Here is a 15,197-nt window from a genome sequence, read left to right as displayed (position 1 = left end):
AAATCTGGCTTGAAAACACAATGTTACATTCATATTGAAAGAAAGGAAAACACACAGCAGGAAGAGATGTTATTTCCTCTACTAAATCACCACCATCAGGATAAAAATAATTCTAGTAAGTATTTTGCAAACTAGTGTACACAATGAAAAGGCACACAAAGCCTCAACAGTCTAAGTCAACTGCAAATCTAGATCTTACAGTAACCAGTAACAGACAAACAAAAAAATATTTCTCAAAGAATTTCCAAATTGCCTATTTATGGATATAGAAAGTGGAATCCATTGATCTAGAGTTAAAGTGGAATTTAGAGAATTATATAGTTCTTTCATGAAATAGCCAAATAGGAAAACGCTAGGCTTTGTCCATATACTAATACTTTTTAATCCATAGTTCATATAAAGAACTGCATCAGGAAAAAAAATAGGAATTGAAAAGAAAAATTTACAATATTTTTAAAAAATCATTGCTTTACCAGCATTCTTCACCAGCTTTCTTCATAGTATCTTGACCTACATCCATGAAGAAATGACTGAAAAATTACTCAAAACTTGAATTGATATAAGTTCCTTTAAATTCACATAAAGTAACAAATTCCAAATCAGAAATTCAAGAGAAACTACATCTTTTTTGATGTACTTTTTTGATGACTACCACGTGTTTTTTTTAATGTATTTTAAAAAACATCTCTATAGCATTAGATTTCATACGACTCTTTTGTGTAAGGCAAGTGTCATACACCTGGACACCTATTTTACTATGCCCAGAGTACCACCCAGAGTTACTTTTTTCTCCAGGAAGTAATACATGCTACTACATGTAGTTTTGCTACTCTGTTAGTCCTTTCTTTTTTTGTTTCCTAAACATGCTCTAGAACTACAAAGCAGGGCCTTGTCTCTACAGGGAATGTCACTGAGAAAATCAGCTTGGCCAACAACAAGGCAAAGAAGAGTTCATTTAAGATACCTGAACTGTGAGTAGAATTATTTAGAAGGGCAATACTTATCACAACTCCCATTTGGCAAAGGGTCAGATAGTCAAAAAAGTTGCCTGCCATACACTGCGCACAATATTCAACAGTAAGAAATACCCTTGTCTTGATCTCAAATTCTTAAAACCACAACTCTTAGGTACAAAACAGAAGAATACAGAAAACCATCAGAATAAAGAGAACGGAATAAAACGCATAAGACTGAACATTAAATCACCATAAATTCTTCCTTCCTTCTCAACCTGATGTGAAAACAACCTTTCCCTAAATCTTTGGTATTATTTATGTTTGTATTTTAGTATTTCCATTTGTACTTTACTATCACAGGAAAAACAGAAAGAGATAAAATCATCAGTACCAGATATCCAATTTTCTCCAAGCAAGTTTTCTTTCTCTACACAAAAAGTTTTAACTATGGAGAAGAAACTGACTGGCCAGAAAGAATAGCCCGGATTGACAGCACCTGAGTCAGAAAAGTCTAGCTCCAAGTAGGCCTCTTAATGCTCTGCAACACTGCATGGATGGTCACTGCAGGGAGAAGCTCCACAGCAAGTTCACTATTGTCTATAAAAACAACTTGCTTCACATTTACTGTAGAGTCAATCTATATAATTAAGTCTAATTTCTATGGAGATATCTGAAGGAAAAAACAGGAATGGTAAAGGGGAGGAAGCAGTGAAACTCTGAAAGCCTCGTAAATCTAACAGGAAAGTTTGATTCAAACTCCCATACATACAATAAAAAGCTGGATTATTACGTTTGCAAGATGTATACAGAAACCATTTCTTATATGCTAAATACAAACCTAATGGTTTTCTCATTAAAGAATACTCAAGACAAGATTGTAATTACATCCGAAATCCCACTGACATGGAAAAACTAAGTTCAAAGTTCTAAGTAGTCCAGCAAAATTAATTTCACATTGCTCACAGACTAGCTGATGCCAAGTTGAATCACTTGCTCTATATTGTAGGATACTACTGGCCTGCCTTTCTTCAAGATTCCAAATTTGAGAGGAAGCCTTATGCTTTCCTCTCTATGTAGCTCTTTTGGCAAGCCTCTGAACAGGATGAAGAAGAATTAAAAAATACAAAAAGAAAAACAGAACTTCTGGTCTGGAGGAGCACAACAAATAAGCACAAGCAGCAAGAACAGAGTCATTTCATTTCTTCTATAAGGACAAAGGCAGGGTACATGCTCCATTTGTCAAGACATGCCAGAAGGCAGACCATTCTCTATTTCCATTCACACAGACAAATACACAAGTCTTATTTGCCAAGTTAGACTGAAATACCCTGACATCAGGAATTCTGCGCAAGGAAATGAATCTACCAAGCAGAAAAAAAGATTGTTTTTTCTCACATGGGACACTGCTGCCCAGCATCGAAGTACATACATGTATTCTGAAACCAAAAGTGGAGTTGTGTATATTAAGCAAGCAGACTTTTTAAAAACAAACACACCATCTTATAAAAAAAGATGGAGAAGGACTCTTTATTTGGGTAGAGAACGATAGACAAAGGGGTTTAACTTAAGATAAAGTCTTAAACTAAAAGAGGATAGATTTACACTAGATATAAGGAGGAAATTCTTCATTCAGAGGGTGGTGAGGCACTGGCACAGGCTGCCCAGAGAGGCTGTGAATACCCCATGCCTGGAGGTGCTCAATGCCAGGTTGGAGTAACCTTTAGGCAACCTAATCTAGTGGATGGCATCCCTGCCTATGTCAGAGGGGTTGCAGTTAGATGATCTTTAAGGCTCCTTCCAACCCAAGCCATTCTATGATTCTTCACTTCTGTGTTTGCAATTGCCTTTCCTTGACATTCAGGTATTAACTGCATTTAATATTTGGAGCAGAAGAAATGACAAAAATTGCAATGAGTTTCCATTAACAAGTATGACTACAGTAGAAGAACTACAGGTAAAATAGATATAGTTTAAGACAAGTAATATTTTATGCATGTTCGTATTTTCTTTACTTTGTTTTATAAAAAAAGCTGTAGTCTATCCTACCAGCTTATATATACACCTGAGATTTCAAGAAAGGTAGATTATTCTACCTTGGGCAGCATTTAAATAACCCAAAACCACAATTCTTAACAGCAATAAAGGTTCTTAGTGGTACTAGAGAAGATGAATGAAAACCAAATAATTAGTCACAAAAATTAATCTCATAACATAAGCAAGAATAAGACATCCTGATTCACACCAGAATTATAGTTAGTATGTATCACAGGTCAAGCAGAACTTTGAGAATACGTATTGTTAACACGTACATTTGAATCTAATCATATGTCTTTAGCAAAGAAAAATATATTTCAAATACAGCTTTTTTTTTTTTTTTTTTTTTTTTTTTTTTTTAAATCAAATCCGCATTCCATAAGCTCTTAGCTTTTATTTTGAAGTGTAGCCCATATCTGATTAAGTTCTTAAAATGACCCCAAGTCACACTCAGGAATTAGAACCAAACCAAAGTGCTCCATGTTCGAGCTCCTGCTTTGATTTCAGCAACTAATGGGGGTATCTAGCAGTTCTCAGGATCAAGACTGAAGCAATTGCATGTATTTTGCTTCTTATTTCCCCTCTAAAAGCTAAACTCAATTTAACTCCATATAACTTCCAATATTCCCAGCACAATAGGTTGATCTCTGTAAAGGCACTTTTCCTTCCTTTCATACAGAAAATGTCCCGTAAACAGCTTATTTCCCACTCTTTAAGTGACTTCTTTTGTTTACAGGAAGGAAAAGCAACAGAAATCTTACCATGGAACAGTGAGAGCTGAAAAGCTCTGTTTCATTTCTCACTGTGCAGGTGTTTCATACATGAAGTCTATTGTAATCTTTCATTTCAGAAAGAAAATATGCTGCTCCTTTTTGAAGTACAGACTGAGAAATAGAAAACAAAAAAGCTAAGGAAGTAGCAGCATGCCTCACTGTGGAGCAAACTGAAAACATACAATAAACATGCCACAAGCAAGGTCCACAAGGTGCTTGCTTTTCCTAGCTCTGGGTAGCAAGACACAGAAAAACAAGAGACACTAAGATTTAGAAAGTGAAAAGTAATAAAAGCATGGTCTCAAGGAAACAACACATATTCCTGATTGGGTATTCACTTGTCTTGCATTCCAGCTCTCCTGAAGCTCCAGCCCCATCTCTCCTTTTTCCATGTAGTTCCTGTCATAACACAATCAAAGTATTTCTTTCAAGGCCCAAGAAAGTAGTAGCTATACAAGCTAGTATCTTTGCTTTAAAACTTGTAAAAAGACTGGTCTGGGACACAACAATTCTTTTACACGTTGACTTGTGAACAAGGCCTTCCCTCTGAATCCATAAGTCAGATGTAGCTCTAAAAATAGCCAGGTAGATGATGGCACTAACAATGCAGTAGTTTACCACTCAGTTTCAAAAGCATCTGGGGGAGTTAATACTATCACAAACTTAAATTGACCTCTACAAAAGGGGTACCTTATTTGATACAGGCTGGCCTACGGTCACCAACTACAGGTCCATTTGGAGACGCCTCGCCATCCCAGTAAATATTGCTCCTAGTTCCATGACTGGCAGCAGAGGTGCCGTGCCTCCCCAGGGGCTGCAGTGCCAAACCCACACAGAGATCTCAGTGCACTACAGGGAACGGCACTCAGCAGAGAGCACGCTGCCCAGACACCCATCCCACAACTCAAAGCCACAGGAAGGCAGCTGTAAGGACTGGGTGGGCCAAACACAGCTTGAGGGTCAGATGGATCACACTGCTTCAATCAAAACATTTTCATTAAAGCATGCAATTACTTAGAGTTTGTTAAAAACAGCTTTCCGCATTAAGCTGCACTGTCACATTATGTGATCGGTTACCTGGGGAAACAAATTACATCACTGCAGTCTGAATACTTAAGGAAAGATTCGCTAATTAAGGGCAATTAATTACACGGTAGTACTTATTTGAAAAGCAATATCCATTCAGCTTTTGTCTGCTTAAGTCTCACTGACTGATGAGAAGAATTGTTCGTGGAGCTTGCTGAGTTATCTATAATTTGAGATGATCCTTTCTCTGAGATAGTTAATAAAGAGCATTCATTAGGAAACTGATATAAGGTGAACAGGGCAATACACACTGGGGCTTCACTCCCTAATACAGGGAAGAATGTAAATGGGTCTATCTTTAGGACATCAATATTTTCTTACATGCACTCAGATGTAACTCTGCCTTTATCCTGAATATGAAAAGTCAGCTAGCCCTGCTCTGACTTGGAAGATTTCCAGCACATTTAGAAAATTACCTCAGGTAAAGAGTATTCTTCATTATAAAAGCAGAAAACGTAAGCTAGATATAGCTCTACCCTCTGAACTTCGTCTTCAATTGGGAAAAGGTTTGTGCCTTACACTAAAATGATTTTTCTCAGAAATAAGCAGAACATTCCACATTGCTCATCACTTCACTAGAAGTCTTCTTAACTATGCTAAAATGGTAGTTAATATTGAATGAATTTTTTTTTTAATAAAGTTCTATACAGACTTATTTCTACATATTCAGTGTCACCTCACACTCTACCATTCTTGTACATAACATGTACACCATCTTCATTCCTACCTTTTCTCTTTTTATGAAAATGTTCAGCTCTAGGCATTTTTTCCTCCTCTTTTCAAACTCATTTTGACCACACAGCAAAAACATTTAATAATCAAGACCACAAAGAAAGCATAAAAACATATCAGTAGACACTACAGAACATCACAGTTGGACCCCAAATTATAGAAAAATATAGTACACAATATAAAGGAGATAACATAGCCATTTTCTGATCTATTTTGTCACACCTTGTTTTGAATGTCTTCGCTACTTCTCTGTTCTCTGCCAGAAACAGCTTAGCATTTACTCTTCATATTTTTTTCATGTGATTTTTTGGTACTATTTCATACCATATTTCACAGAAATAAAGTAAACAGCTTAAATACAAACATCTTGGCATAACCACAACATGGCTGAGTACCACACCACCTAATGAAAGAGAAAGGGCCTGTCATCCTCCCTGTGTTGAGCAACACCTGAGTTTAGCAATAAGACCTGCACTGCTTTTGACACCCACCAAACACAAAAAAGGAGACAATATGGAAGTGTAACTGTTGAAAAAATTAATGACAAAGAGGACTTACCAGCTCAAGAACGAAGTTACTAAATAAGGCAGATTATCATTGACTGCATCCACAGTAAAGCAGATGGGAAGTTAGTAAGATGAGGTACTACAGAATTTCCTGCTAAAGACGAGAGGAATAAAAACTGACTTAAGGCAACTGCTTAAAAGCAGTGAAGATGCAAAAAAAATATTTACAAGTTTTAAAACAGATGAGAAATATGCTTAACTAAATTACATTGTTGTGAATGTTTATTCACGCAAATATTAAAATAAAAAAATCTGATCATCTTTCCATAGGACTGCTCAATACTTTGTCAGTAACTTTTGTCTGTAGGTGAAAAAGTAAATTCCACCTCCCCACCCCACCCCGCCCTGTGGATCACAAGATTTTAAGTATTACAGAAAAAAATATTTATTTTTTATAAGCCCTGTTTTCTTCAAGAGTGAAAAGTGGGGTGGTTTTCAAATACTAACAGTGGAGAGGACTTTTTCTTTGTAGTGTTATTTTCTCTCATATACAAGATTAGAGTTCTGGGAATACCATTTGAGAATGCCTTACTATGTATGCAATAATGCCCTTTTAACAGTGTTGTTTGCTTTTCAAATGAAAATATGAGATATAGTTATTTAGATTGTGACAAAAAAAGACAGGAGATAGAGAATGAACAAAAACCTAATTGGATGTAAGTGAGGTTTTTAAAGTTGCGACTACAGTTCTGGTGGCAGCACAACCATGTAAGCACATGACAGGGAGCTGTAAGGTTAACCCATTCACCAGTGAGCAAGTCAACGTACATGTAGGATTTGGAGCATGGATCGTAGAACCATGAAAGCGAGTGCTGGAAGACTTCTAGAAGCCATGAATTTCAGACTCCTGCTGCAGAACTGTCAGCAGCACTACAAAAGGTCGGGTATGGCTTAGTTTTGCTGATTCGTGCAGAACTCAAGAGATGACAAAAAGCAGCAGCTTCTCCAGGCAGCCCATTCCTGAGCTACACTGCCCTCCGAGTGCCGTTCTTCCTTTTGTCTAACCTGAGCCTACCAAACCACAGTTTGTGGCTCATCTGCCACCATTGAGAAAAACTGGGCTCTACCATTTTTGTAACTGCCCTTCAAGTACCCGTGGGATGCTCTTAGATCACCTTCTAGCTGCTGCTTTGGCAGAACAATCAGTCCTAGTTCTGCCAACCTCTCCTGGCAGTGTGCTCTATGCAGTTGGACTCCTACCTGGGTTATTGGTTCTCCCCAGTTCTTCAACATCCCTCTTGAACTCTGGGAAGCAAAGCTGTATATTTAACACATATCAAAGCCTTTAATGTACCATCCAGATCTCCTACTGAAATATCCAGTTATTTAAAAAAAAAAAAAAAAAAAAGTTGCCAAGTTTAGCAATTGATTTGATCACTTCTTCAGTCACCACACTTAAAACATCATAGTACTTTTCAAATACGTTGAACTTAGGCATTTAAGTGAAAAAAGTACTCAAAATTCTGTACAGTCCTCCTTCAACCTTAACTCTATGATACATCACTGAAAAGACTGACAATGCCTACAAATTGCATTTAAACGTCTCCTGTTTCTCTTTGAAGCACAGAGACAAAAATAGCATAACTGGTCATCAAAGCCATTCCAAGAATATGAGTCTCACAATTTACCACTATTGCTTTTTATAGTCAACACGCAATTACAGGGTGTAATAATGGAGTGGAATAAACCAGATTAAACACACACGATGCAAATCATAATAAAATACATTGAGGAAAATGTACCATAGAAAATAAAGAATTAATAGTGATCCTGTTGAGGACTGCAGAGATCTGGACGCTCACCTGAGCTGATAAGTACGTTATAACATACCTTAACAAGAACACTATCCCTCTTTCAGGTTTGGATTGACTAACTTAGAACCAGCCCAAAACATTCAATATCTGAAACATTCATATCCATAGATCTGTTTATTGATGAACTTCAGCTACGTGGTGACTCTAGTATCGCTGAAGACAAAGAGAACTTATGGAAAAAAAATTACTGCAATTTCACCCATTAACTGTAGTGGGAGAAATATCATCTTCTATGGAAGTCATAATGCTGGATGTTTTTTGGATGTAGCAGCTCTTATATAAAACATCTGAAGCCCGAAGTATGAGCTTTATATAACAATTTTGATTTGAATAAAGATTCTTAGAGGTTGAAATTAGAAATTGTTTTTATATTATTTTACATAACTAAACATTAAGTCTTTGATTCCTTTGATTAAATAAATATTTTACCATGTTTTAGATTTCTATTGTAACTAAGGCCCTTTATTTATATACTTACACTGCAGTCTAGTATGTATAGTTTGCCAGACGAAAAAATATACATCATTTTCAGCATGTTTTAGTCCAGTACATTTTAACTGATTTTCTCACCACTATATTTTACTCATCCAGTGCTTTCCTGAACAGTTACTAAATAATTTATATCACCTGTTGGGGGTCTTTTTTTTGTTTGTTTGTTTTGGCAGAGGTTTTTTTGGCCATGCTCATTTATCTCCCCGATACAACTGCAAAGATGGCTCATTCACAAGCATTTTTATTAAGTGTAATGAAGAGAATTTGCATAGCTATGAAATTCTTCATTATTTATTATATAAAAATCAGTCTTTGTAGAACTGTGTAAAGAAATATGAATAAAACAGTATCATTTCCATGCTGTATTTTATAGAAACTGGATCTACATCATAAAACTCAACTTCAGGTGGAGGTTCACCTTTTCCTCTTATGACAATTGTGGCCTATACTTCCGTTCCCCATTCCCTCGTCTTTACTGAATGGCAAAACAGAAGAATAGCCAGTGACTTAAACTTTCAACTAAAACTTGGTTTCTGGTCAGGATTTTCTTATTTTGATTCTTTTTCCATATATGTTTGTAAAATTTATTTTTTTTTCCAAACAGAATTTGAATTAAACATAATTTCCAGTTTAAATTCTTAAACCCATTTTTCCTACAGATGAAGCTTCAAAATCTTGCTTCAAACAGCACAGTTTGCATGGTTCTGAATGGAAAACACCCAGCATGTATTTCAGGCTTGCCTAAATAAACCCAACCTGACAATCAAACTAGAAGCATCCCATATGCCCTACAGCACAAGAGGAGAGATGAGGAAAAGGAACAGATAATGGCCTGCCTGCTGCAAAACAAAAATTACTAATACTAAACTTTGTTCGCTGTACAAAAAAAAAAAAAACACAACATGAAAGCAGTACTTGTCGTGGACTTTTATAGACTACTGTCTTGGGGAAAAAAAAAAAAAAACAACGCATCTAAATTACTGAATAATTAGCAGGGATGACAGTTTCACATTGCCATGTGCCATATACAGTTATTTTTGTTCCATCTTCAGATAAGATTCTCTGGGTTTGTGTATTTCAAGAGGCCATCTGCTGCTGAACTTAAATAAGTGTCCTTAATTGTGAAGTAGTTACAACTATTGAGTATTCGTGAAATAGGAATAATAGCCACCTATAAGATGCTTTAAAAAATAAAATCTAACGTTAGACAAGAGACTATCCATGCCCCATATTTTGGGGTTTAGAACTCAACTTGCACCACAGAAATAAAAAAAATAATAATAAAAATCAATCTCAATTTAAAGCTCCAGTTAAAATTTAGCAGATTTCAACAGGATTCAGATATGACCTAACCTACTTTAAAGTAAAAAAAATAAAAATAAAAAATTTAATCATATTAAAGTGCTTCAAAATAAATGTAAATATAAAGCTGGAAGAACACATTAGGATATTATGGTTCAATATATTCAGTGAAGCAAAATGCAAATGACTAAATTTATAGAAAGAGAACAACTTATTCTTTCAATGTCTGCTTTCTAAGTCACGAGCTTTCTAAGTCACTTCCCCCCCCAAAAAAACATTTGTCGCAATGGATTTAAGATTCATGCTCTTAGGCCATACATTGAATAGACAGCAAATTGAAGTAATGAGAGCTGTTTACCTTAACTGTGACATAAAAGGACAGCAAGTTCCTTGCCATTCTGTTTTTATACCCAAACATTTTACAAATAATCTTATATGAAAAAGACAGCAAGGCTTTGCACCTTCTCACATTCTGCTAAATAGCACAGATTGAGCAGAGCTCAACAGTGTTGACACCACATCACGCTGCATCTTCTGCCTTAAAAGTCTACTCATTCAGTGCACTCATCTTCAGTCTTGTGAACACAGCCTTTTGGACTTGTTAAAAACATTCATTAACTAGGAGGAATTCAACCTGACCTGAAACAAACTTTCAAAGTTGCCAAAATTCTAGAAACATACAGCCACTGAATCAAAACTAACCCAAGACAAACCCTTCTGGTATAACATTCCAGTTACTATTAGGAGGAAGGCTGGAATAAAACACTAATGATTTACAAGGCATTTTGAAACTCTGTGTACCACCATACAGTTTTAGCTCATACATGCACTTGTTTAACAAATTATGCCCGCTAAGGATGCTATCTACATTATATTCAGTTCTAAAAACTGGAACAGGATAAAAGAGTAATGGAAAGTAGCGGTCAGATGATCTATCATTTATACCAGGCAAAGTTATTTAACACCCAAAACCAGAACAATTTAAATTAAACATCAGCCAGTTTACAATGTAATCCCAATTTTGTGACAGTAACATTCTGACAGTCTTAAGACTTTATGGGATGTTTAAAAAAGCAAGTAATGTATTACATTGTCTTTGTTCTGAACTGATTCAACAGACCAAGGACAATTTGTGTCTTTCTGCTAAGTTGTAAAACCCAGATGACTGAAAGAACAAAAAGAACCAGCAGTGATCCATTTAGATCTGAGAGCTTTCTTTTTAGTTTGCTTGTTTCTGTAGGGGATAGACAATGAAAGAGTCGGTCTCAATTAGTTTTCTCTTTCTACACTTCTGATGAGCATGCACACGTGCATACCCATTGATTCACCTCTCCCCCATCTGGCCAAAATCTCCCTCTCTCCCCAACCCAAGAGTGGCTTCTGTTGTGTTTTACTTCTTTCTGGTAGAAAGAAGAAGTAAAACTCTTGCTCTTCTCAAAAAATTCCACATGGCAAGAATGTTAAGACTGGCTTGCCAAGAAAAAAAGGACATCAAAACTGAACGGTACTTAAAAAAAAAAAAACTCTGAGACAACTGTACAACTGCAACATACATGTGATAACTGCAAAGTGTGTTAAAGTAACCGAAATATCACCCAGCCCCTAAACTCCCCTTTGGATTAAGTTATTAATATTTATTGTTTCAGTCATTATTATCAGATAGAGGGCTTCTAAGCAAGTCATACTTTTAAGAATAGGTACAAATATGCTTTTTACCTGAAAACAGAATTATTTTTATGTACTGTACTCTCTGGGTGTATGGACTACAAGGAAAAAAAGAACAGAAAGCATCTAATATCTTTTGAAGTATGAGGAGGGCAGAACATTTTTGTCTGAGTTTTTTTAATTCCCAACAACAGGACAGAAAAAGTATCCAGAGTTAAGAGATACTTTAAAGACTGACAGGGAACGTACAAAACACAGAAAAGTCAGGATTCTAACCTTAGTATTATGAAAGGGACAAGTGATAGATAACCTTACAGGGAACAGACTAGGTTTTTAGGGAAACAGAAATCAGGCCAGGACAGTGGGAGTAAGCCTATAGCCAGGCTTCGAAAGTGACAGGTGAAGAGAGCCTGTATCAGCTCCATGGAGCGGTGACAGTGCTGTACAAAGACAGGCTCATTCTGCAGGGGGGGGGCGTTTTTCCTCACATATCAGCCCATTACAAAAGATGCATTCAGTTTTCAGACAGAATTTTTCTGTTCTGTTAAGGCCATAAGGTTAGCCCAGTCAGACAAGTTGCTCACTTGTCAACCCCTACACAAATAGGTCATCACTTTGGCATAGACTGCTCCTGATATAATAACGGAAAAGTAGTCAAAAAAAGAAACGCCAAGCTTGTTTTGTATGTCTTTCTATAACAGAAGCTAACTACACAAATATTCTACCCAACATATCAATGATCACAAAACTTAGATCTGCAGCTCATTTGTACTGGTCAAAAGAACAGGAAGAAAGACCTGAAGAGGACTCTTTTGATATAAGAAGGAAAAAACAACAAACACTGAAGTCATCTGATACAGTGCTTAACAGCTAAAAAGGAAACTTTTTTCCCATCTGACTTTCAGTCTAATGAAGTTTTGATCATTTTGAACATATACATGTATATATTGAAAGTATTCATTATAAATATTTTCATATCCCATGTGTTCCCATTCACTTGGTCTCATTCTCCCTCTAAGATCATCTTGAAGGCAACAAATATCCATTTTTCTTCAGTGTTTATAAGTGAGCACCTAATCTAAAGTCTAACTCTCCAAGTTGAAACTGCTGTTACTCATTAATTTCCCAGAAGACAAACTTACAAGTTGTTACCTCTTGACTGTGAATATTATCAACTATTCTAACAGGTTAATAAAGGTAGCATTATCTTATCTTCATCACGTGCTAGTGGTTTTTTAAGTTGCTCATCTTGGATCATAAAAACACTATCAAAATATACTGGTGGCTATGGTAGTCACATAGGAGGGAGGAAAAAAAGTTAAGGAACAAGGAACTTCTGCCAAGGATTCCAGACTTATCATTAAGTTTATGAACAGCCTCCAGAGCACACATACTAACTATATGTACCAGGCTAGACATTTCAAAATAGCAACAACAATAATCTGAGTTTACAAAAGACAAAACCCATTTCAAAATATTCAAGGTGTTGGTGACATACAGAGCTCAAGAGGCTTCGAAACAGAAATCCCGAGTTGGAAGGGACCCACAAGGCTTTCGTCACCACCATACCTGAAGGTCAGACAATATTTATTTAAAAATAGATTCTCTGTGATATAGGTTACTAATGCTCTAGGTACCAAATAGGAATGAAAAGGCTAAGATTTGTACTCTGAAAAGCGTTTAAGCACTTAAACTCCGCTGAGTTAGGAATAACCAAAAATAGCCATTGTCTTTGTGTCCTATAGATGTACTTCCTGATCTTCAGAACCTCTTGCAGTGAATGAAATAAAATTTCTGTAACTGATGAGACACAAAATCATAAGCTTTAAAGGACAGAGCATTCTCAACAAGAAAAAAAAAAAAAAAAAGTAAACACTATTGCCTATTCCTTTATTAAAAGAACATCCTATCATTAGAAGAATTCAAAGCCAGCAAAAACCACCTCTCTCTGCCCTGAATTTTCTTGCATTACATACTGAACCAGTCCCATACAAGACATGGCTGGAAAAGGTATTCCCCTATCTTGCCAGTGGCCAAGGGGTAACTTGTGCTTTTGGCCTACTCAGGGCTGAGAGCACGTCCTCGTGGCAGCACTAAGTGTGAAACCTTGCAGGCAGGGATCGAGTCAGAGTGCACACTCCCAGCCAGAAGGGATCCTGAGCTGCCATCAGCAAGAGGCACACTCTCCCTCCGGCAAGAGACATGTTGCCCCTTGGGGCACACCAATGCACCCAGGGTTTGAGTTATGCTGTTATACCACATGCCCACATTTCTGAAACAAAGAAGAAAAGGGATTTTGTTGTTCCACAAGTGGGTAATGGCAGTCAGTACAGGGGTGTGGGAGACAAAATAGAGCATGGGAAGAGCATAATGACTTTTATTGTAGAAGGAAAGACCATGTGGGAGGAGGAGAATATTAGAGTGGAAATTATGTTATTACGGTTTTGGAGAAAATGTATTCTAAACAGTTTTTTTCTTTTAAATTTATTACCAAAAAGGTTGAAGGCCATAAACATTTTATTAGAAGCTGAAGTTTTAGGTTTCGTAACATCTCATAACTGCAAGGTTTTACTGTGGTCAGCTCAACTATGAGAGTTTTTATATTATTGCTATAAATCACCTGGGCTACTGGTAATTAGTTACAAGTTTGTTTTAGTGTTTCTCCCCAAGACTGTCTCTCCAAAGGCTTGGAACAAGTTTCTATCAGTTTATTCCCAAGTAAGTAACCCCATTAGGACATGAGCTGACTTTAAATTACTACCTTCTCGAGGGGAGAGGAGAAGCAAACCAAAACACAGAACACTATGGCTAAATAAAACAACTTGAAAGCGAGATAAAGCATGTGTGTACCAAAACCCCTGCTTCAAGGAAGAGGTGAAGAAAAGCGTTTCCTGGGGAATGAATGGAAAGCAGAACTCTGACTGACAGCTATTCCCTTAAGTCATCAATGCCTGAACAGAAGGACACAAGTTCAACCCCACAGCTTCCACCCAAGCATTCTCCACCTTTCCTCCTTTTCCAGCACCTCAAGCCCCTTTTGCCTCCTCCAGCAGTCTATGGGCTAGGAAAAAAAAAGTCACTTCCATCTGAATATATATTTAATATTATCGGAACAATTAACATTAGTTAGCAACTAGTGTTAAGTTCCCACTCTTACACCCCTTTGCTCTACACACATTAAATTGTTGTGCACATGATACTGTCTACGCAGCCTTCCCCTTAGTCATCTTCCCCTTTGTGCATGTGCAATAGCACAAAGCAGGGAAGAAAATAATGACTTAAAGTTCAGCTTAAATTATTCTTCCTGTTCTTAAAAAAAAAAAAAAAAAAAAAAAAAAAAAGAAGTACATGTTACTTCATACAGGGAAAAAGTCAAAGTATTGCGGAAACAGTACTTTGAAAGTAGAATTTTCCCACAGTGTATTAGCTGTTTGATGAGCACTTTGTCTTCTCATTATTCACAAGAAAACCATAAGACTTCTCGCTATGCTATCCTACCTTCTTTCTCCTCCTCCTTTCTGCTTCTCCAGAAGTGCAACACTTCAAAAAAAAAAAAAAAAAAAAAAAAAGATCACTAACTTGCTAATAGTTTCCAAGGTAGCTGGTACTGCACCAGAGACTGAGCACACTGTTTTTCCTCCCTATATTCCTTCATAGTTTTCAGAAAAATACTGCAAAAGAAAGCATCAGCCTCTGCAAGCAATGGTTTCAAACATTCTCCAAAAACAACAGCTTAGAAGTATGACTATGACTCACAGCTCTATGCATTTCTCTCAG

The 15,197-nt window shown here is 36.6% G+C and overlaps 1 protein-coding gene across 2 annotated transcripts in view; it reads right to left on the bottom strand.

Annotated features, from left to right (window-relative positions):
• The window catches only part of SIPA1L2 (signal induced proliferation associated 1 like 2), a 141,483-nt gene that overhangs the window by 113,446 nt on the left and 12,840 nt on the right, over positions 1–15,197 (bottom strand). The gene's annotated exons all lie outside the window — the stretch shown is intronic.

This window comes from Aythya marila (assembly GCF_965140915.1).
Source record: "Aythya marila genome assembly, chromosome: 3".
NCBI lineage: Eukaryota > Metazoa > Chordata > Aves > Anseriformes > Anatidae > Aythya > Aythya marila.
The sequence above is the reverse complement of the archived record's forward strand: the minus strand, read 5'-3'. Positions and strand labels throughout refer to the sequence as shown.